Source organism: Pleurodeles waltl, chromosome 2_1, assembly GCF_031143425.1.
Source record: "Pleurodeles waltl isolate 20211129_DDA chromosome 2_1, aPleWal1.hap1.20221129, whole genome shotgun sequence".
Lineage (NCBI taxonomy): Eukaryota > Metazoa > Chordata > Amphibia > Caudata > Salamandridae > Pleurodeles > Pleurodeles waltl.
The window spans coordinates 573,907,528-573,930,868 of record NC_090438.1 but is presented as its reverse complement, the minus strand read 5'-3'; positions in this window follow the sequence as shown (position 1 = coordinate 573,930,868).

Here is a 23,341-nt window from a genome sequence, read left to right as displayed (position 1 = left end):
TCTTCCAGACTTGCTAATTTATCCGAGGGTTTCCCTAATTCAGTAATGCTAAACCTGCAGCAGCAGGCTCAATGAAGCACATAGGGTATGATTCACTGTTTGCCATTCAGTAATCCCATTTGCCCATTTTACGTTTGCCCTATTGATTCTTTGGAGCAATCTGACATACCATTTTGCATTGATATTTTTTGCTAAATCTCAACGTTCCTCATGTGCTGATGACAAATAGGTTGTTGATGTATGTGGCCCTTTATGCATTATCTGGTTTAGTGTCATGTTTCATTCTTCCTGCTAGGTTACAACTGGGACACTACTGTGATCGGCTGCTTGCAAATATTTTGTTGATTGGATGGCACATGTTTATGTGTGTGGTCCAATATAGATCCACTACCAACTGTCAGGGTGTATGTTGTCACTGTAACTTCCAGGTCTCCTCATAAGTTAGTGGCAGCTAATCTTGTTTCTATTGGGCATTGTTTGTAGCAAAAATGGAGAGAAGCCATTGAGGACATGGTCACCTACACATGGATGGTCCCACCCCGTCACTGAACACGTGTAATGAGACTTTCAAATGGGCAACCTTGGTGTGCTGAGTGAGAGAAGGTCTCAGGTGTCTGGATCTGGCATGTGTAATTGCCACATTTCTACTCCAGTTGGCCTCTGTGGATGGTAATGTATCATGAAACATCATGGCCTCTGTACAGAAGTAAATGGCTGGTATTCAACACACGACTCATCTTTATCATTTGAAAAAGTGTTACTCAGCGTTTTGAACAGTCAGGGTCCTCATATGTGTAACCTTTTCATGGACATAATCTGAGGTTGCTGGCTTTGATGGAGGCCATTTACACCATCATACACTATGGTCCTGGTCCACTGTCACACTTTTAGGTTTAGGCATTAATGAAGGTCAGACAACGGAAGGGCCAAGATTTGGCTATTCATGGGCACTGTCACAAATCGGATGCAAATGACAGTCAGATGATGCACTACTATGTATTTGAGTATACATTGATGAGGCTAATTACAAATTAGTGTCTGAGGTACAAAAGGTTTTGGACAGCATGTGTGGTCCATAGGTGGACCCCAGGTATCTGTAGAGTGACCCACGGACAGGTGCCAGTCAGGCTGACAGGATGCTGGGTCAATCAGGAGCAAGCTCTTTCAGTAATCACATGATCACATGTTCTGACTAGGACTGGTCAGAGGGAGCATTAGACAGTTGAGATGTCACACTGTGTATGTCCTGTGTTGCTTTGAAGGGGACACATGAACCCAGATAAAGTTTTCAACGGCAACATTTGTGTCAAAGCTTAATGATGTAATAGCTCAAATTCAAACATGTATGCAGTAGGAGGCATCTGCAGGGACGGGTCATGTACATTTGGGTGGTGTGCATGAAATGGATCACAGGTGTGGCCTCCATCTGTCTCACTAGTCCTGTCAGATGGGATTAGCTGATAAATAGCCTACAGTACCTTTCACAGAAGAATCAATCTACAGGTGATACCAGGCCTTATAAACTCCAAGGCAGTGTATTATATGAGCTGTGTTCCATGCAGTGAGATGGTAGTATGACAATGGTCGGCATAGTAAAGGGTGTGGCACACTGGATGACTCTTGTGAGTGTGTGTGTGTGTAGATGAGGGAATCTAAGTGTACACAAATCGGCATTCCAGGGACCTCTTCAGACAGGTGGGGTGTGACCAGCTGCAAGTGTGTGTAATGTTTTTAGAAAAGGGCTGACATGTAGATGGGATGTGATGTGCTGGATGCTTGTCATAGGTGTAGCACTTGTGCTGTGTATGTTCTGCTTATGTGTAACTCTAGTGACAGATAGTCATTGCAATGATAGTAAGTAGTTGGAATTACTGTTGGCAAGAGTCTAGTACTACATTCCTGTTCCTGAAGCATTAGCGTGTGAACTGCCTGATGTATGAGGCCTGTTTTCCCCTAGTTGAGTGATGGTGTTTTAGTTGTGTGCCATCTGCTGCGATGATCCATGTTTCCTACATGTATATGAGTCATATGTGTGGTCCTCAGCTATTGCCCTTCAAATGTGAACTGTACAGGATGTCAGTCATTTACATGGTGTGTGTATTTGACCATTGTATGGTGGCCATTACATTTGTGGTGTATTTTTTTGTGTGATGATTGTTATATAATTATTGCTCAATGAGACGACATTCTTCTTCAGCTATTTCAAACTAAAGGTGAACAGAAAGGAATAGGCCAAACCATGATGTGTTGTTTGTTATCAGTGTTTATTTACAATAGTGCATTAAGTGGAGATTGTAAATAATTTATTTTCTTAATTATCACTATCTGTTGGCGCCTACGCACTCCAGCAGCCGTGTTTGGTTGTTCCCCCTCCTGTTGCAGGCCAGCATCCTCCTCTTCGTCGTCTTCAGGCATGTATGGGTCTGGTTCGAGGAGGGGAATGTTCCTTTTTACACAAATGTTGTGCAATATGGCACAAGTGAGTATGATCCTACAGACCATCTCTGGGGAATATAGTAGGCTACCACCAGTGATGTCAAGGCAGCGGAACCTTGACTTGAGGATCCCAAAGGTGCGCTCGACAATGCTGCATGTCCTCTTATGGGCATCGTTGTATGCCCGCTCTGCAGCAGTAGTCGGGTTCCCAAATGGTGTCATTAGCCATTGCTGGATGCCATACCCCTGATCAGCTGAAAAAAAAACACAGAATGGGATCATGTAGATGTAGCTGGCAATATTGAAAAGACCTTTAATGGCAGTAGTTGTCTTGTGTTGTCTGTGACTCTTTTGTGTACTAATGTGACAACCTATACTTGTAGGCTATACCAGTGTTTTTCAACCTTTTTTGGGCAAAGGCACACTTGTTTCATGAAAAAAATCACGAGGCACACCACCATTAGAAAATGTTAAAAAATTTAACTCTGTGCCTATATTGACTATATATAAAGTAATTATCTTGAATAGGAATCAAATAAACACAAAGAAAGTATTTTATAATTACTTTATTATGAAATAGTAAGTAAACAGAAATATGAAAAATTATAAAATACTTTATTCAGTGCGCAACCTGGGCCTGTTTGGCTGAACACAAAGCTGATATTCTGGCTGGAATCGAAGAAAGACACACACGTAGCTCTTCGTCAACGGCTCTCAGTCTCTCTCTGTATTTAGTTTTTATAGCAATCATGCTTGAAAAGCTCATCTCACACAGATATGTAGTGGAAAATGGGAGCAATGTCAAAATAGCTTTGTTTGCCAGAAGGGGGAACTCCTTGGCAGTATCCAACCAAAAACTGTCCAAAGGTAGATCAGCAAATCTTAGCTTGAAACCACGATTTTGTCTCAGTTCAGTTAGTTCCTCCTGCTCCTGTAAAGTCATGTCCTTTCCACCAACTGATACTGAGCTATAAGGGTCCCTAACCCAGTCAAGGCATTCAGTGGAGACTGAAGAGAAATAAAATGACAACTTCTCCTCGTTTAAGTTTGCTTGGGACCATAGCACTGTTAGCTAGCTTTTCACCACACACCACGCACAGTGGAGTTGGTTTGTTTGCATCTCCGGTGAAAGTAAATCCAAATGAAATATAGCTTTCGCTATATTGCCTTGTGCCAGAGAATTTGCTTGAGCTAACCATCTTTGCTTTCTTTTGATCCCCACTCGTACTTGGGCTCTCATCTGGCTCCAAATTTTGTTCAGAGTCCAGTTCTTTCCTTTTCAAAAACTTGTCCATCACTGCAGTATCTCACTGTCACTCAGTACTTACTGCGCTTGTCTCCTCCAGATAGCCACTGTCCGTCACACTCAGCACTCTTCTGCGTATGTCTCCATCCAGATCCATCAGTCAGCGCTCTTCTGCTCATGTTTCCTCCAAATCCAGATCCATTGGCGCTCTTCTGCTCATCGGCGATGTCTCCTCCTGTCCTCCTCCTGTTAGTGTAACAGTGACACCGGAGCTATTTATAGTCCTTAACATCAGTGGTGGGATTCAAAAATTTTAGTAACCAGTTCCGACTAGACCACAGATATGTGTAACCTTCCATCACCTGTAATACCATTTCTTTCACAATGCACAATACAAAGGTGTGACAGGCTTGGGCACAGAGACACTAAAATGGTTGCTGAAAGGAGAACTTCCCCAGACAGGAGCATCGGCACAGACCCAAGCAGAGCATCCCATACAGAAACAGACTAGTAGTCAATCAATCAAAGAATTTGTAAAGTGCGCTAGTGGGAAAAGCCCCAAGGGTTCTTGCCTCAGACAAAACCAGCAAAATAATGGCCACGACATACGACTTCGGCTGTTCCTCCTTGGTAAATGCTACAATGTCTGACTTCGGTTGGGTACACATATTTCCCTAAAACTTCACACATGCTTCGAAACCAGATTTACATGGGGGAAGTTATAGTAACATTCAGGGAGGTCAACAACTGGGCAGTGATTACATGGAACATTGAAGCTATTCTTCAACATAATGATTTCTTAATCATCTTTAAAACAATACTGCCTCAACCACAAGCAGGACCAGCTGTACCATTAGTTGCAGGGCTTATGAAGCATACAGTACACACATTCCTGTGTTCACAGTTGAGAAGAGACAAGAGATTAAATACAATGGGCCCACTTTAAGGCCTTTCTCTTAGGGCCCTGGGACAGTCAGAGATTAAAGGATATTACCCTTTGTGGCTCATGTCACTTACCACTGGTGTCACAGGATCACAGTACTGGTGCACTCCAAACTGGATAGCCAGAAAAATCAATCCCTGACCTCGTCGCGCTCTCCCTCTCCGCGTCTTTCGGCTCTGGCGCCTTTTCACCATCGCTGCCCCGGAATTCCTCAAGCCCGGAGCGTTCCCATGGAGACATGGGTAAGCGCAACTGACTTTCCTGGCGAGAAGCTGGTTGGCGCTGGCGCTGGCGTGGACGTGGTCGTAACGACCCGTTCACAATGTCCTACAGTCCGGCGCCCCCTCCCACGGCACACCAGGCAACCTCTCGCGGCACACTAGTGTGCCGCGGAACAGTGGTTGAAAAACACTGGGCTATACCATCTGCATTGTGTTTTTTCCTTGGCTGAGCAAGTGTTTGTCTGCTAACCATTTGTCAGCAGTATGTTTTGGGATTTGCAATAGAGTGTGTCCTCCCTGGCATTGTGACTTGTGATACAGGTGTCCGTGTGTCTTCACTGAGGGTGAGATGATAGTTCCATGCACATTTAAATTTGGAAGTGTTGTTAACACGTACATATCAAAGTACCCTGTACATCCCATCCCTTGAAACTAATGCAATGTATTAATGTAAAGGTTAATGTGAGACTTACAATTTGCAAGGTGACATTTAGGCAACCACACTCATTGTCTTAACATTAGGCTGTACAGTAGATTCCAATGTGTGACAGGTTCAATGGTGACTTAAACATGGCTAGTGATGTGAGGACCTCAGTGTGTTCCTGTCTAGATGTTGCTGTTGTGGTGTATGTGTTGTGTGTCCTAGAGGGTTGCTGTGCAGTGTGTACATAATTAGGTTTCTGTACTTACCAACAAGTAGTCCATTGCCATACCGTCCATCCTGGAAGTGTTGGTTGATGGTGCTGTGACGGAAGATGAATGAGTCATGTACACTCCCAGGATATTTAGCCACGATGTTGGTGATCAATCCCTGGTGAACGACTATGGCCTGCACGTTGATTGAATGTGTGTGCTTCCTGTTGCGGTAGGGGTGTTCTGTTGCAGCAGGTGGCACAAGGCGTACGTGTGTGCAGTCGATTGCACCAAGGACGTGTGGGAAGCCACTGATGGTGTAGAACCCCTGTTTAGTTTCCTGCTGCTTCTGCAGAGTGTTAGGGAAGCAGATGTGGAGGGGTGTCAGGCGAATGATGGCATCCAGTACTTTTGGCAGAAATGCGGAGAATGATGGTTGTGATATTCCGCCAACCAGGGCACCAGTTGTTTGAAACGAGCCACTTGCCAGCAGGTGAAGTACGGCAAGCAGCTTTGTTTCTGTTGGAATAGTGCGGGGTGTCACTAAAGTGGGGGCCAACTGCTGTTCAATGTTTCGCAGCAGCAGCTGAATGGCCTGCCAGTTCAACCGGTACCTCTGTATGAGGTCGTGTTCCCTGAGGCCATGCAGGGTTGTTCTTGGGCGGAATATCCTCTCCTGCCTTCTGCGCTGCCTTTGGGGTCCCTGCTAGTGTTGTTGTAGCTGCTGTTGGTGCTGCAGGGCTCTGCGTCTACGTGCATGCTGGATAAAGATCACCTCCATGTCTCCCTGTTGCTGCTCTGCTGCTTGTTCTGTGTGTTCTGATTAAATACAGGTGTGTTTGCCCCATTTTAACACCTGCCCTGACCCAGACGTTAAATTTTGACGCACATCGGGCATTGCGTCATTTTTTTGCTCCGCCTCCCGGCCGAGAGTCATTTTTGCCCGGAAGCATAAATACGACGCACGGCCGTGTGTGTCGTTTTTTGGACGGGAACGCCTACCCTGCATATCATTAACGCAGGGCGGGTTGCCGCATCCAAAAAATGACGCACACAGCGGATTTTTGTCGTCCGCGGGCTCGGGCGTCAGAGTTTAAATATGGGGCAACGTTTGCGCTGATTGTGCGTCAAATTTTTTGAAGCACAATCGGCGCAAACGGAGTATAAATATGCCCCTTAACACTGGCAATTCAGACGTACAAGCAGGCAGGGACAAGGCTGGAGCCAGTTGAAGAGTGCTGCTGTTGGCATAACCTTAAAGTGCACAGTTCCATCCGCCACTCAGAATACTGGCACCTTGGGGTTGTGCCCGGCTCGCCCATGCTAAAGGCAGACCCTCAGCAGGATCCACCCTCTCCTCGCTGGGTGGGCCTACATGCACTCATGAGCTTGGGTCACTGAAGAATAGAAGCACTCCTTTAATTCAATAAACGACCATTTGCCAGTCTTGATGTCTACTGGAAAGGGAAAAGGCTTCAGGGAGCTAGCACACGACGTCTGTAAGTATTGAACACAAGTTTGCTCTGGGTACTGTGAAAATACACTCTTTGAAACCCATTCAGAGGCTTGGTAAAGTTTTTTTTTTTTTTTTTTTTTTTAAATCGTATTGCACGCGATTATTGAATGTAAAGAAAAGCGGTATTTACCATCAAAAATGCACCCGCTTCTTCGCACAGCAAGTTTGTGCCCATTAGCACCAGAAATATGTTGGTGCTAATTTAGCATCAATGCATGCGGAATCTGAACCCCTTTGATATCTAAATGGGTGTTAACATCACGATTACTGGTGGCATTGCAATTACTGGGATGGTGGACATACCTTGAATTACACGACGTCATCAAAAACAACGTCAGTAGGCATTGCCACAAATAAATAAACAAACCAGCGTTGCCTGGTTCCAGCATGGGTGGCCACGTCAATGTAAAAGCTGTCCATTCTTTATATTGTACTCATGTTCGTTTCAAAGGCGGTTTAAAACATTTCAGTTTGGGAAATGTTAAAGAAACTTCTTTAAAAGGGATAGAGTTCGGTTTAAGAGAGAGAATTTTCCATACGGCGCCTCCGCTCAGTTATCATGCCCCGTGTGACGCGTGTCTACTTGAATCAGGATAAGTACAAGCGCATGAACTCTTTCGTGCCCTTTTTTATTTTGAATAAGCGTTTTGCACGAAATGTGTGAACGAATGAGCTCCGAGTCACGGGCTACATCTCAGCAAAGTTGCTTTTTTGTGAAGCTCATAATGTGATAATTAAATTGCTAACAGGCACCTCGGTGATGGCATTTGCCAAAGATGTGAAACCCGGTTCTCAATTGCACCTTCCGGTAGGGGACTCATCAGCGCAAGCAGAGAGCAGAATACATTTTCTGCCAGACTACAGTATATAACCTTTTTTTTGTTCCTTGGGTACATAAAATTTTTATGTGGAGGAAAATGGGACAGGACTTGTTTCCTTTCCACTGCACAGTGATTTATTACCCCTAAAAAACACTGCAGAACTAATTAGCAGAGTAATTAATTAATATAAATTTGCATATTTGCATTTGCAATTAGTGCAGCCGACTGATTAGTCTGAAAATGGGAAGTTTGACTCATTAGATGCTGGGATGTGCTGGACCGGAAAGCCGTTGCCAGATGAGGCGAAAGAGTGGAATGTGCATGTGTTCATCACATCTTTTGTTCGGGGTGCGGAGAATGAACTCTGAGATCTGGTCCCACACATCAAGACGTGCTTACATGACATTTTAATACAGTTTCCTCCCATTTTAGTTCGTTGGAATTATTTTAGTACTTTCCCTTAGGCAAGATTAGCAAACACTGTAGAAAACACCCGCGTCTCTTAAAGCAGCGACAGTCTGGAGCCACTTGCCTGAACAATAGCAGGGTTCACAGACGCTCTTAGGGAAGAGAATGGTTTATGGGCACACAGGAAGTTGGAACATGTCAATTCATCATCGCATGGGGTTTGAGGTGAAAATTTAACTGGTAAATGATGATTTTGTATGGTTAGCACCTCAGCCTGGCTCCAGAGCTGGCATGGGGCTGGCTATGTATGTTTAGGCACTGGCAGTGCATGAAAACTCAGGTCGGAAACTCCTTTCCAGGTCATGCAGATTTGCCTGGCAGTCACCAGCCAAACCGCGTGATGTATGCATCACAAATATGTATGAAAACAAACAGATGTCACTTTAGAGCTAGGAAGCAAAGATGACCAGCATGACAATGCTGCAGCAGTGTGACATTTGGGATTTGGAACAAGGTAGATTTTTCGTATGTTTTGCATGTGTTGAAAATGCAGTGTGAAATTGCAGCTCCTCCTTAAACCCCCGCAATACATACGTTTTTGAGGCATTTGCTCTATTTTTGGAAAGACTCAATATGTTCATGAAATGGAGGAACAATGAACTTGTGCGCTCCAAACCTTAAGGTTATCTTAGTTATAGTTTCAGAGTTGCACACAGTGTGGATTTTCCAGTTCCATGGGGACTTCTATTAGTGATGAGTTATTCACATACTGTTGTAAGCAGTGCAATTTGTCTCGATCGCTATTAGTAGTCGCACTATATTTACATCACTTGTCCAAAGGGCCATTTCTTGTGTGACCTGACAAAGGCTGGTTTCTCTGGTTGGCGCAGTTCAGACAGTAACTTGGGTTGGGTTCTTTGCTGTATTAGCGAAATTATGTTTGTGGGGCCTGCTCTCTCGAGCATGTTACAAATGACAAACACTGCAGCAGAATAAGGGGATACCTTCCATCGAACTTTTGTCAGGTTCCCCCCACCCCGCGATGACGTAGGCAATGACATAGGCAAAGACATGGGTGCCCTGCCCCGTACTGACATAGATGTATGTGTGTCACGTTGGTTGTGACATCATGGGGTTACATGTTAGTCATGTGCCAGGATCCTACCCCCGTGTCTACGTCTATGGGATGTGTAAAATGTGGGCTTTGCTGGTGTGCAACCTGTTTCAGAGCCCAAGAGGACAAGTATGGACATGTCAGACATTCAGGACCAAGGGGCTGCTTGGGGGCCTCCTTACAGGGCAGAGCATTGGGAGTGTAAGGCCAAACCTCCACACTGCTGTCTAATCCAAAAAGAGGGGATGGGCAAATACTGCAGAGGACGTGACATATGGTTAGCGTTACATGTAACCCATCAATGTATCAGAGCCATCAAGACAAGTATGTGACCGCTATGTGTTGTAGAGGGTTGCGCCCTTTTTGAGCCATTTAATACATATAAGGAGCCGGCTAGAGCAGCATGCCAAACCGTGAACCATTGCTGAAATTGGTTTTCTAGGCAATATGAAGAGATACAATCCGCTCACCAGAAAAGCCACCTCTTCAGGTGCCCAGAACACTATCAGTAGATATTATCGGACCTTAACACCTCTGGTGTTGGATGAGAATACACAGCCCCCCGCCCCTAACGATGGGGGTTCCAACGTTACCGTTTTTCAAGAGGAACTTTGCCAGCAGCTTGAAAAGCTCAGCCTCAAGGATGTACTGCAACTGATATCCCCTATTAAGGTTGACAGCAGCGGCTGCGAAGCCTTGAAAGACAAATTAAATGATGCAATAAACTTTGAGACTGAAGATGATGAAGAAGGTATAGCACCACTGAATTCGCCAGTCTATGAAGAGATGGGCTTTCAGGAGGATCCTGATTCAGAGGAAGTCGTCGTACAGCCAGCAAGAGTAAACTCTGAAGTCGCTTATACACCAATGGACCTATGTTACTAGCAAAATTTCAGACCAGCCGCTGAGTGTGGCGAAAATGATGAGGTTAGTATAAAAAAAAAAAAAACTAAAAAAAAAAAAAAAAAAAAAAACTCTATAGACAATTAACGTGTGTACGCTTGTAACATACTTTTAACTAATAGTTTGTCCTTTGCTTTCTGTTTGAACCGTAGAAAACAACTGCAGAAAAAGATGGTCTAGAGGAGACCTCACCAAAGGTTAACAACGTAAATTTTTACTGCTTATGCTGTTCCAGACAGTCTGAAAGTATTACAAGCCAGAACAAAGAGCAGCGTAAGAAATGTGTTTGCACCTACAATAGCATAGATTTTGAAAAGGAAACCCCGGGCATACTCTATGATGCCATATGCCCTGTTAAAGGTTTTGCAGCGAACGTTCTGAACACGTGTTAAACCTGACTATTATAACCTGTGTTACGGGCATAAAATTAATGAGCCACAGCAGGAGGCTCATGACTGTCTATACAAGTCGTACACTGCAAGAATAATTCGACATATATGTAGCCTGTTAGACCCATACAAGGTATAGAAGTTGTGAAGGGTGGTGTACGGGTTGTCCGCTGTGAAGAATGGTGTCCACGCAGATATGATTAAGGGCTTGGCAGCAGAGGTCAATGAGATCTGATACGTTGTATGGTCCTGCTCAAAACTCGAACGTATGACAAAAGCTTGATAGAAAGGGTCATAGAAAGACAAGTGTTTGATATTTATTATAAAAATAGAAGAATGAGGTATTTAGTCCCACAAAAGTTGTATTAAAAAAAAAAAAAATACAGATGTCGTGGATAGCAGACCATAATTGTTTCTTAACGCTACACACTTACTCACTTTTAGGATGAGAATCAGAGTGTCGCGGTGCAAGATGTCTATGAGTTACACCCAGGATCCATCTGTATTCGGAGATTGATATATGTACTGGTTAAAGAAAGAATAGCTGACATACACCCTGTGACTCTGCGTTATCGGAACATTTCGGAACCCCCGGCTACGCTGCAGTGCGACAGCCCTGTGTGTATTGCTGACTGGTGTAAACACATGGCTACCCGCAACGGATAAATAGTGGAGTGTGGTCAAAGACCATGTGCAAGAGTGAAGACTTTCACCAATGACTTGGCCACACCGTGCTTTGGAGCTCATGAATGAAGGTTATTTCAAAAATAAAGGTTCTGTATTGTCCAACCTAGAACTGTATGAACTGTTGAATGCTGTCAGTATCCTGAGCATCCAGAGTTATGGGCGGGGGGAGCTGGAAGTCATGTCTAGAGCTATTGAGTGTATAGCTATAAAAATATCAAAGCTTGTGAAGCTGAGACCTAGTAAAAGGAACAGCTCTGAGTAACATGTTTACCATGTGTCGTACTATGCATACGTAGTCAAAAGGCCTCAGCGTTGACCGCTATAAGCTATGTACCGCGAAATGTCAAGCACACTGTTTGTTGTACTAACACACTTATTTTTTATGTTTAATAAAACAACCTTACACAAACAAACATCTTTCATTTTAGGGTTGCGGTGTGCGACAGCATGACGGGGGCTGTTTTAAGGAAGCTTTATTCCGATACACTGGGGGTTGGAAGCTTCAGAGGTGCCGAAGCTCTGTTTAGAAGGGCTCAAGTTGAAAATGAATCCGTAAACCAATCAGGGGTGAAGACTTGGTTATCGGGGGAAGAGGCGTATTCACTCCACAAACCAGCAAGGAGATGTTTTAAGAGGAGGGCCACAGTTGTTAGCGCACACCTAGATTATCAGTGGGAGGCTGACATAATCAGTCTTCAAGATCAAGCAAAACATAACGGCCCAATGTATATATTAACAGTCATAGACTTATTGTCCAAGTATGCCTATGCAGAAGCGTTAAATGATAAAAGTTGTACCAGCATCACCTCCACCTTAAAAGTCATCTTCGCGAGAGGTCGAGTACCTAAAAAATTACAAACAGATGGTGGAAAAATTTTTTTAAACAAACCTTTTCAGAAATTATTAAAGCAGCACGCTGTTCAGCATCTTGTAACACACACGGAGGTCAAAGCAGCAGTTGTAGAGCATTTTAACAGAACTTTAAAATCAAAGATGTGGCGATATTTCACAGCCAACAATACCTACAGATACGTAAATGTTCTACAGGCTTTTATAGATGTTTATAACACCAGTTACCATAGGACCATCAAAATGTCTCCTGTGGAGGTGGTAACTGATAAATCGTCAATGGTGTGGAGAACTGTGTACAGGAGTTGTCTCACGGGGGAAGGTCAAGTAACCTGTTTTAAAAGAAGGGGATCATGTCAGGGTTTCAAAGTTGAAGGGAGTCTTCACCGAAAGGCTACTAGACATTTATCAGCGAGATGTTTATAGTGGAAAGTGCAGAGCTTAAAGAAGGGGTAAATATTTACAAGTTGAAGGACTATAACAGGGAAAAGGTAACGGTGTCTTTTACAACAAAGAGTTACAAAAGGTGCCCTACGATCCGAACAGGATGTACAGGGTAGAAAAGGTTCTGAAAAGGAAAGGCAGCGGAGCTAAGAGACAGTCGCTGGTCAAATGGTAGGTGCGGCATGAGAAATTCAACATTTGGGTTTTGGACAGCTCGTTGCAGGGGGTGTGAGGTCGCAATGTAAGCGCCGAGATGGAGACCTCACCTTTTTATATTACGTTACCATCCAACGCCTCGAAGGACATGTTCCCAGACAATCAGATTTCTAATTATACAGTAAAACTGGCTAAACCGGTGGACATGAAAGGGTCCTGGGAGGTGGCCCTAACAAATATACAGTACCCTAGAACGTGGAATACATTTACAAAGCACAAGGCTAAATTTAATACAAAGCCTGAGCAGAATCCTTTGAGCATCCATGCAGGATTTCCACATGGCTATTACCCAACCGTTACATCAGTGGTCGACGCCATCAACAAGTCTATAGGCAACATTGAAATGTATACGAATATTCATCTAATGGCAGATAATGCTAGAAGAAAAGTGTTTCTTAAAGCCTCAGCGCTCAATACAGTGTTTAACTGTGCAGGTAAATTACAAAGAGTTTTAGGGACTGTACAACATGTGAAAAGACAGGTGGATCCAGACCCTACGTGTCCCGATATTAACAGAAAATTTTATACATTCTATGTGTATAGCAACATCATAGAACCTCAGAGGGTAGGGGATAGTTATTCACCATTGTTGAGATGGGTCCCGGTGAAGGAAAAAAATAACCCAATGGTTAATATACAACATCACAAACTCGGCTGCGTGGCAGTTTACAAAAAACATTTTGACACTATAACCATCATGGTCTACGACGATTAGTTAGAGCCGGTGGCCTTTAAATATAGGAAAGTTATTGTTAACCTTCATTTAAGGTCACAACGGTGATTATTAGGCAGTTGCGATGGTCAACATGAAAACATAAGGTGATCCCTCTATGTACCGGGGCTATTATAGAAGTCAGGCCAGCTATGGAGGACCGCTGCCCTACTTTCAAGGGGCCCTTGTTATGAATGAGGCTGGATTGGGGGCTTCTTTCGGAGTTTGTTTAGAAGAGCCATGCCTTTTTTGAGATCAGGGTATGAAATTGCAAAACCTCACATTAAAGCGGCTGCTACAATCATAGCCCATGGTGCTGTGTGCTCTGTAACATTGGCTGTCACCGAGTGCATGAACAAACCGCCCCAAGAAAGAGCTTGGTTGTTGTACAAGGCGCGTGTGGGTGTCAAAAGGAAGCGAAGGCCTTCGAGGCGTAGGGGCCTGCCAATGCCCAATAAAAAACAGAGGACTTCTTCAAAAGGCCCACACAAAAGAAGAGTTGTGAGGCAGAAGATATCTTCTAAGAAGGAGAGAACATGCTCTTTTGCAAATAATTTTTTAAGTCAGCTATCATGGCCTTCGTACACTGTGCTAGCTAGCTAGCTAGCTAGCTGCTAGCGTGTTCGAGGCTTCACTCGACCCGTGTGCCGTTTTTCCACCGTCCTGTAAGTGTTTTTCTATTTTCAGCGCCTTGCCTCTTGCGCTTCTGCCCCCGCCGTGCCCCTTCTGATTGTGCCACTTTTCGCCGCCCTGTAGTGCGTTTTTACTGTTTTTCAAGTGCCTCGCCTCCTGCGCTTCTGCCCCCGTTGTGCCCCTCGGATTGCTGTTTCCCCGATTGTATACTGTGCCATCAGTGTATTTCTCTGATTGTTTTCATATTGTGACTGTATTTTGCTCGACTTTTTGTGCCTTTGTGTTTTCGCCCCTTGTGCGCTCCCCCTTGCTCTCCGCTCCCTGCTGCTGCCTCCCTGCGGCCCCGCCCCCCTTGCGCCCCCATTCGCCGCTCCCTCCCGCCTCCCAGCTGCTCCTCCCTCCCCCCTCCCTTCTTAATGGCTGGCGCTGCGCGTCCACGCGCAGCGGGCACACCAGAGGCAAGCCCGTCCGCGCCTGGACCGCGCCCAGCGCCACACCCCCCCCCCCCCCCCCCCCCCTGGTCCTCACGTCCCCCGCAACTCCTGCCTCCGATACTCGGCCCGCGAACTCCTCGCCCTCAACCCTGGCCCCTCCACAGAGTGCTTCCTGGCCACCCCGAAGCACACCAAAGGACCTTTTTCCTGCCGCACCTGCAACTTCTCCTGCAACAGAACAACGAAGCCAGCAACAACCAACACAAACCACCTGCACTGCATCCTCCTCAACACACGCTCCGCACGAAAACACACCATCGAGCTCTGGGACTTGCTCGACACCACCGCCCCAGACGTGGCCTTCCGGACCGAAACCTGGTGGAACGACTCTTCGGCCCCTGACATCGCCATCGCCATACCTGACGGATACAAGATCACCAGAAGAGATCGCACCAACGGAATCAGCGGAGGGATAGCCATCGCCCACAAATCTACCCTCAAGATCCACACCCACACGGACGACACCCTCAAGACAGCCGAACACCTCCACTTCCAGATTCACACGGACCCCAACACTATCGCCAGAGGAACCCTCATATACAGCCCTCCAGGACCAAGAGCCCCCTTCAGCGACACCGTCTCCGACCTCGCAAGCACCCACGCCCTTGCCTCTCCAGACTACATCCTCCTGGGAGATCTAAACTTCCACCTGGAAAACAACAACGACGCCAACACCGCATCACTGACCACCAACCTCCTCAACCTCAGACTCCGTCAACTGGTAAACACCCCCACCCACATCGCCGGACACACGCTTGACCCACTCTTCACCTCAAGCAACCACATTTCTTTCAGCCACACCTCCGAACTCCACTGGACCGACCATCACTGCGTCCACTTCACCTTCAAGAAAAACACCGAACACCACCACATCCCTCTACCGCCTCACCGCCGCTGGGGAAAAGTCACCGAAGACCAACTAACCAGCACACTCGCCAAATACCCACCACCCGAACCCACCGACCCGAGCACCGCCGCCATCAACCTCCATCAATGGATCCTCAACTGCGCCAACACCTTAGCCCCACTCAAGAAACCCACCGCCAACCAAGAAAAGGAAAAAACAGCCTGGTTCACAGACGAACTGACCACCTCCAAACGCACCTGCCAGAAACTCAAGAAATGGATCCTCGAGCGCACACCCGACAACCTTGCTTACCTCAAGGACGCCAACCGTGAACACCACCAACGGATCCGACTCGCCAAGCGCGCCCACTTCACAGAACGACTCAACAACAACGCCCACGACTGCAAAGAACTCTTCTGCATCGTGAAGGAACTCTCCAACCCTAACGCCAACGTCAACGACGTCCCTTCCTCCCAGAAACTCTGCGACGATCTCTCCAACTTCTTCCACCAGAAAATCGCAGCCATCCACGACAGCTTCAACACCGCACCTCCGCCAGACCCCACACCCGACGACTCCTCCCATGCCTGCCACCTCACCAACTGGACCCAAGTAGGCGATGCCGAAACCCTAACAACCATGAGTTCCATCCACTCAGGCTCTCCCACGGACCCGTGCCCACATCACGTATTCAACAAAGCCGACGCCACCATCGCCCCCAAACTCCGCAAGATCATCAACCTCTCCTTCAACACCGCCACCTTCCCGGACAGCTGGAAGCATGCAGAAATCCAACCCCTCCTGAAGAAACCCAAGGCTGACCCCCAACGATCTCAAAAACTTCCGACCGATCTCTCTCCTCCCTTTTCCAGCGAAGGTCATCGACAAGATCGTCAACGCACAGCTCGCCCACTTCCTAGAAGACAACTCCATCCTAGACCCCTCACAATCTGGATTCAGACGAAACCACAGCACTGAGACCGCACTCCTCGCCGCCACAGATGACATCAGACAACAAATGGACAACGGCAAAACCTCAGCCCTCATCCTCCTCGACCTATCAGCCGCTTTCGACACAGTCTGCCACCGCACCCTGCTAACCCGTCTCCACGAAGCCGGCATCCAAGACAAAGCCCTCAACTGGATCTCATCCTTCCTCTCCGACAGAACCCAGAGAGTCCGACTCTCACCCCTCCGCTCCAAAGCCACCAACCTCATCTGCGGCGTCCCCCAAGGCTCCTCTCTTAGCCCAACGTTGTTCAACATCTACATGGCCCCCCCTCGCACAACTGGCCCGTCATCACAACCTCAGCATCATCTCCTACGCCGATGACACCCAGCTCGTCCTCTCTCTGACCAAAGATCCGCTCACCGCCAAAACCAACCTCCACGAGGGACTAAAATCCATCGCGGAGTGGATGAGCAACAGCCGCCTGAAGCTCAACTCCGACAAGAAGGAAGTCCTCATCCTCGGACGCACCCCCTCGGCCTGGAACGACTCCTGGTGGCCCACCGCCCTCGGACCCCCACCCACCCCAGCCAGCCGGCCGGCCCAGCCGGCCCCGCACGAAACCTCGGCTTCGTCCTCGACTCTGCTCTCACCATGTCCAAACAGATCAACGCCGTCTCCTCTTCTTGTTTCAACACCCTCCGCATTCTCCGCAGGATCTTCAAGTGGATTCCAACAGGAACCAGGAAGACGGTGACTCAAGCCCTCGTCAGTAGCAGACTTGACTACGGCAACGCACTCTACACAGGCATCCCAACGAAAGACATCAAACGACTCCAACGCATCCAGAACGCATCCGCCCGCCTGATCCTCGACATACCCCGCCGATGTCACATCTCCCCCCACCTGAAGGACCTCCACTGGCTCCCTGTGGATAAAAGGATCACCTTCAAACTCCTCACCCACGCACACAAGGCACTACACAACACCGGACCCACCTACCTGAACACCAGACTCAACTTCTACGTCCCCACACGTCAACTTCGCTCTGCCAACCTCGCCCTCGCCATCGTCCCCCGAATCCAGCGCAAGACCTCTGGCGGCAGATCTTTCTCCTTCCTCGCCGCCAAGACCTGGAACTCTCTCCCCACCTCACTACGCCAGACCCAGGACCTCCTCACCTCCTCAAGACATGGCTCTTCGAACGCTAGCAGCACCCCCCCCCCCCCAGCGCCTCGAAACTCTGTCGGGTACATAGCGCGCTTTATAAATTCACTGATTGATTGATTGTGCCTCGGGTGAATACGCCAAATCTGAGCTGGATTTGTTTTCTCTTAAATCCACACAGACCAGCATCGAGAACAGTTTTTCATGGAAGTATCACCTTTAGCCGCTCTGATGTCTCTGCCGTCGATAGAGTTTTGTGTGTTGGGGGTCAACGGATATGTATTTGGATCTCAACAACACTCTGCTACACCTCGTCTGCAAAATAGCCAAAGTGAACGGCACCATCAAGCCTGATGTTAAAGTTGCGCCGATCGCCTACCCCGACGCAACTACGTTTAATTAAGTGGACATTAACCTGGATGATCGACTCATCACACAAAGTGATAATATGTACGCCTACAGAGCCTACATAGAGAGTATTCTAAAATACAGTTGCGAAGCCCAGGACACAGTTTTTAGCTGGGCTCTTCTACAAAGATACTCAAGCACATTTTGAGGACACAGCATTGGATGGGGCAACAATGGTTTAAAAAAAAATAAAAAAAAATAAAAAATGAAGAGTTAGCTTCGCCACCGTCAGTAGACAGTTTGACCTCCTGGGGGCCATACATTCAGACCTTTTCTTCCAAGATAAGCTTCTCGTCAACCGTATAAATCTTAAGATCAAACTCAACCGCAACAAGGATGCGTTCTATCTCATCAGCGGCGATGCGGAGCAGTATAACCTGGTTATATTGTCTGTGAGCCGGTTTGTAAAGAGAGTGAGAGTGAGAGTGAGAGTGAGAGTGAGAGTGAGAGTGAGAGTGAGAGTGAGAGTGAGAGTGAGAGTGAGAGTGAAAGTGAGAGTGAAAGTGAGAGTGAAAGTGAGAGTGAAAGTGAGAGTGAAAGTGAGAGTGAAAGTGAGAGTGAAAGTGAGAGTGAAAGTGAGAGTGAAAGTGAGAGTGAAAGTGAGAGTGAAAGTGAGAGTGAAAGTGAGAGTGAAAGTGAGAGTGAGAGTGAAAGTGAAAGTGAGAGTGAGAGTGTCACCAAGCATTAGACTGGCCCACGCTAAAGCTTTACAACTATCGAATGCCAAGTACGCCATTGAAAGAGTGGCTCTGAAGGTATTCAGCCTCCCTGCTGGTACTAGATTAACACAGCAGCAACTCTGGGGCAACTCCCAAAACTCATCATCATAGGGTTTGTGGACAATACAGCTTTTAGCGGGCTCTATACCTCTAACCCTTTCAACTTCAAACACTACAGCATCAACTACGCCGCTTTGGTCCACGAGGGAGCCGTTATCCCCGCAAACACTTTCACTCAGAGTTTAACATCCAATTTTGTCAGGGGATCTCTCGGTCTGGCCTCCATAACGGGGAAACATCTGCAGGACTCGGGAGTCGTCGTTTCAAGAAAAGGGTACGGGGCCAGCTACATGCTGTTTGCGTTCAACCTGACTCCTGACATGGAAGACAGTGACCACTACAACAATCAAAAACGGAATTCTAAAAGCGGAAATACGCTTTACACAGACACTGGCTACCAACGTGAACATGGCTGTATTCTCTGTATTCGACAGCGTCATTCAGGTCAATCACACCCGACAGATTATGTTTGACTATCATTAAAAGATTGTAAAATGGACTCTGTGCAGATACAGGACTTCTTAAGCAGGCATAAATATGCTAAGAAATACTTTTTAGGTGTATTTTCTAGAGATGGGGTACCGGGGGAGATAGGCCCAGAAAGACCTGCACCCTAGTCTTTAACACCGACCCGCATTACAAGGGTGGTACACATTGCCCTGTTTCTGGATGTAGACAAGGTTATAGTGTTTAACAGAGTTCCCCGAGCATAACATTTATACAGAACAGATATTCAAATGTGTAAAAAAAAAAAAAAAAAAATTAAATAAAAAAAAAACAAAATCACCACCCACGGTTGAGTATAACAAACTGCATTTACAGGATTCTCTAGCCATCACATGCAAGAAACATTGTATTTATTTTATCAGTAATATATCAGAGTGTATGACTTTTAGAATTTTTTTTAATCTGTATTCCGTCGATCTAGTAAAAAATGATGGTATTTTTATGAAATATGTGAATGAAAACACAAAGACTATGTCAACTGTTAAAACAAAATACGGGGTTTGTCAAAAGTGTAAAACCTTGTAACGCCTCTATATGTACTGATGGTTGTCCACAATGGAAACATGTTAAACACAATTTCAGACTATCCACTTTTATTCATCCTCCACACATTTTAAAACCATTTTTAAAAAGATGACTGATGACTGTTGAAAAGTTAAGTGTTTCTTACAGTTTTCAGCACAAACATGTACACGGGTAAAGAAATAAATGAAGCATAAATCTTTTGCGACGCAAACATTTTAACAAAACTGTACAACGGTTCAAATGTCATGATTACATTAGAGCGATAACCGTGTGTTCATTTTGAACAGTCTCTTTTTAGGCTCCATATGTAGAGTATCACTGCTCCTAGACTGTGTTAGCTGAGGAAAGAAAGACGATGTCAGCACGGTGAGAATCATGGTAAAAACATCAGGGGTCAGATCTTTCAAACTTTCTAGCCTTTGCCAGTGGTCGGCATTACCGACGATCGTGGAGGTTATGGTGAGTTTCGCAGCGGCACTTAGCAACTCCTCCCATCCTCTAGGAGCGTTTTATGTCGATAGTGTTTTACTGTATGTGAGATCTCTTACCAGATCGTACAAGTGTGATCCAGCAACCGGTTGTCCCTTGTAAACGAATTCACCACAGTCACTCCAAGAGGTCAGATCTTTAGTTGCAGTCATTTTACCGAGCAGCATTTGCGTCGCCCTTCTATACCTCGGACAGATTTTTTTAAAAGGTCTTCGACAAAGGCGTCCGTGAGGGCCAGGGGTCCTGGGTCTTGTGGTGCTACCGGGTCTGCTGGCGGCTGTTCAGTGTCGGGGGGTATAAAGAGTCAATTTGTTTTTTTCAGCGGTTAATCCTTTGTAATATTGTAAAAAGTTTTGAAGGGCTCCTGATTAAAGCCCAGCTTTGTTGAGTGGTTTTAAATCGGTTTGGTTCAAAATGGCTTTGATCTCAGCATACACTGCGTCTCGTTTATGGGTATGCCCCAGACATCGGTGGTAAAAGGGCCCAACTGTTCCAGCTGCTGGTGAGGCACAAGGACATTTTTTGGGCATGCTCCATCGGTCCTCGACAGGAGACCTGTAATTAGGGGTATATCTATACCCAGCAGCGCCCCTATAAAACCTCCAGACTGTTTGACCAGTTTCTTTGTAGAAAGGAGCAACACCCTTTTATTACTGAGCTTTTTAAGAATGTGGCACTTCTTCAGCACGTAGAACTGGCTAGTTGAGATCGGGACATTACCTTTTAGGGTGTTTAGGGCTATTTCTGAAATGGCCACCACTAATCGCCCGACGCAGCACACAGGATAGCCTTTCTATTCAGGGGGCTGGCTGTGACCAGCATTTTTTGAAGGTCTAAATTACGTCCTAGCAGCACCAACATGATAGTGACCGTATATTACAAGGTTTAGAGTGTAAATGTTATAAAACTCCTCTTAGTGGGTCTTTTTATAGGTTTTGGGGATTGCTTTAGGCGTGTAAGCGACGGGAAAGTCAGGTGGGAAAATACCGGAGGGTAGTCTGTAGTCTTCTAGAGTATTGGGTTAGTAATTAAGTAGTCGTGGGGTTTTGCAGTAGCGTAGTTAAACGCTTCCATGAAAAACTGTTTCCGGGGTACATCTGTTTAGCTATAATTGATATCTGAAGCTTGTCACAGGGGTTTTTAAATATGACCAGGTATGAGGCGTTGAGAGTTAACAAAACTGCTCATACCCTTGTAAAACAAGTTCTGCACGATGTAGCATATGCTCAGATGATGTGAATATTAAGTAAAAGCCCTTTCAATCTCGGGGTGGTCCCCGCCTTCGCGCATGAGATCGTCCATAACGACCATGTTTACAAGCTGTTTAGGTAACAACTCACGTTGCAACCCCACATAGCGCGTTTTTGTAATACTAGGTGACTGGATTTTCAACGCAAACCTCGCTGGGCGTGGAAAACCAACGCAAAGCCTGCCCGGACCTGAGGTGCCTATCCAGGTCAATGCATCGCTCTCCTGCAGAGAGGAAAAATGATGCACGCCAACCCGACCGGGGGAGAAATTACGCACAGTCTCTCTTGCGAGTGAGAAATCAATGCATCACTGGCCTTTTCTGATGCACACTCGCCCGTGCGATGTTATTTTGACGCAACCCAGGTACTTTTTCACGCTAACAGTGTTAGCACTGTTTTCTAAGGATTTAAGACTCTTTTTGCTTTTTAATTCATAACTTGACTTGTGTATGGTGGATTTTTGTTGTTTTGGTCTTGTTTTGTTTAGATAAATATTACCTCTTTTTCTAAACCGGTGTCGTGTCATTTTATAGTGTTTTCACTGCGTTACTGTGTGTGTTGGTACAAATACTTTACACCTAGACTCTGAAGTTAAGCCTGCCTGCTGGTGCCAAGCTACCAAGGGGGTGAACGGGGATTAACGGAGGGTGATTCTCCTTTACCCAGACTAGAATGAGGGTCCTTGCTTGGACAGGGGGTAGCCTGACTGCTAACCAAAGACCCCATTTCTAACAGATATGTTGAGACATCTAAGGACAATTCTATGGCTCCTGTCTACACCTACCCACAGGAGAATTGTTTAGCCACTGAATATATCATCCCTGGATTATGGCAATATTCTGCATCTTGGAGCATCGAAGACATCGATCAAAAGATTCCAAAAGACCCAGAATGCCAGCGAGCATCTCCTGGGCCATATTGCTTTGTACTTATGCGTCTCTTCCAATGTTCCCTATAATTTTATGTCTCCATACGCAGCCATAAGAACCTGTGGGCTCACTTTTCTTAGCCATGTGCAAAACTAAAGTACAGCTTAAGTCACTATGTCAGCTGCCTAGATATTTCTGGGTAGAATAGTGTTGGGAGCAATATAGGAATTTTCCTTGAGCTATTATTTTTCTTTGAAAAAAAGTGTACAGTTATAAAGTAATTTTCCCTAACCTCTTTATCAAAAGACAATATGTTGACAAAAAGCTTTACACATTGAAAAAGTGCACACAATTTCAAATGGCGTCCCATTTTGAGACTCAAATTTTTTTTTACTCCCCCTCCCAAAATAATCCAAAGAATCTTTTCACAGAAATCAACAGGTTTCTACCAGCGTTCACTGCAACATACTTTACGTTAGCAAAATACTATAAACACATAAAATATAAGCCAATGCAAAAAGTATCAAAATATGCTTAGTATAGGGCCGCACGGAGAACTGAATAACCTCTAGGTACTTGAGTTTCATGCCTAATCTGAGCTAAATGCCAACAAATAATTCTTCATAGCTATGCAAACTTTTTTGGGCACATAATGTAGTAAACGCATGCAAATGAAAATGAGTCTGGCTGTCCTGAGTGTTCCTTGTAAACTGTTTAGAAGGGGATATGAGTGAGGAAGGACTTGCCAGGGTGCAGAAATGATGAGTTCCAAGGGAGGAGAGCAGACCTAAGAATTGGTCTGGACAGAACTAGTAAATTCTATGAAAGGAGAGGAGAGAAGCAGTACTTACCTAGGCAGTATGTTAAACCCAATGGAAGAGTAAAA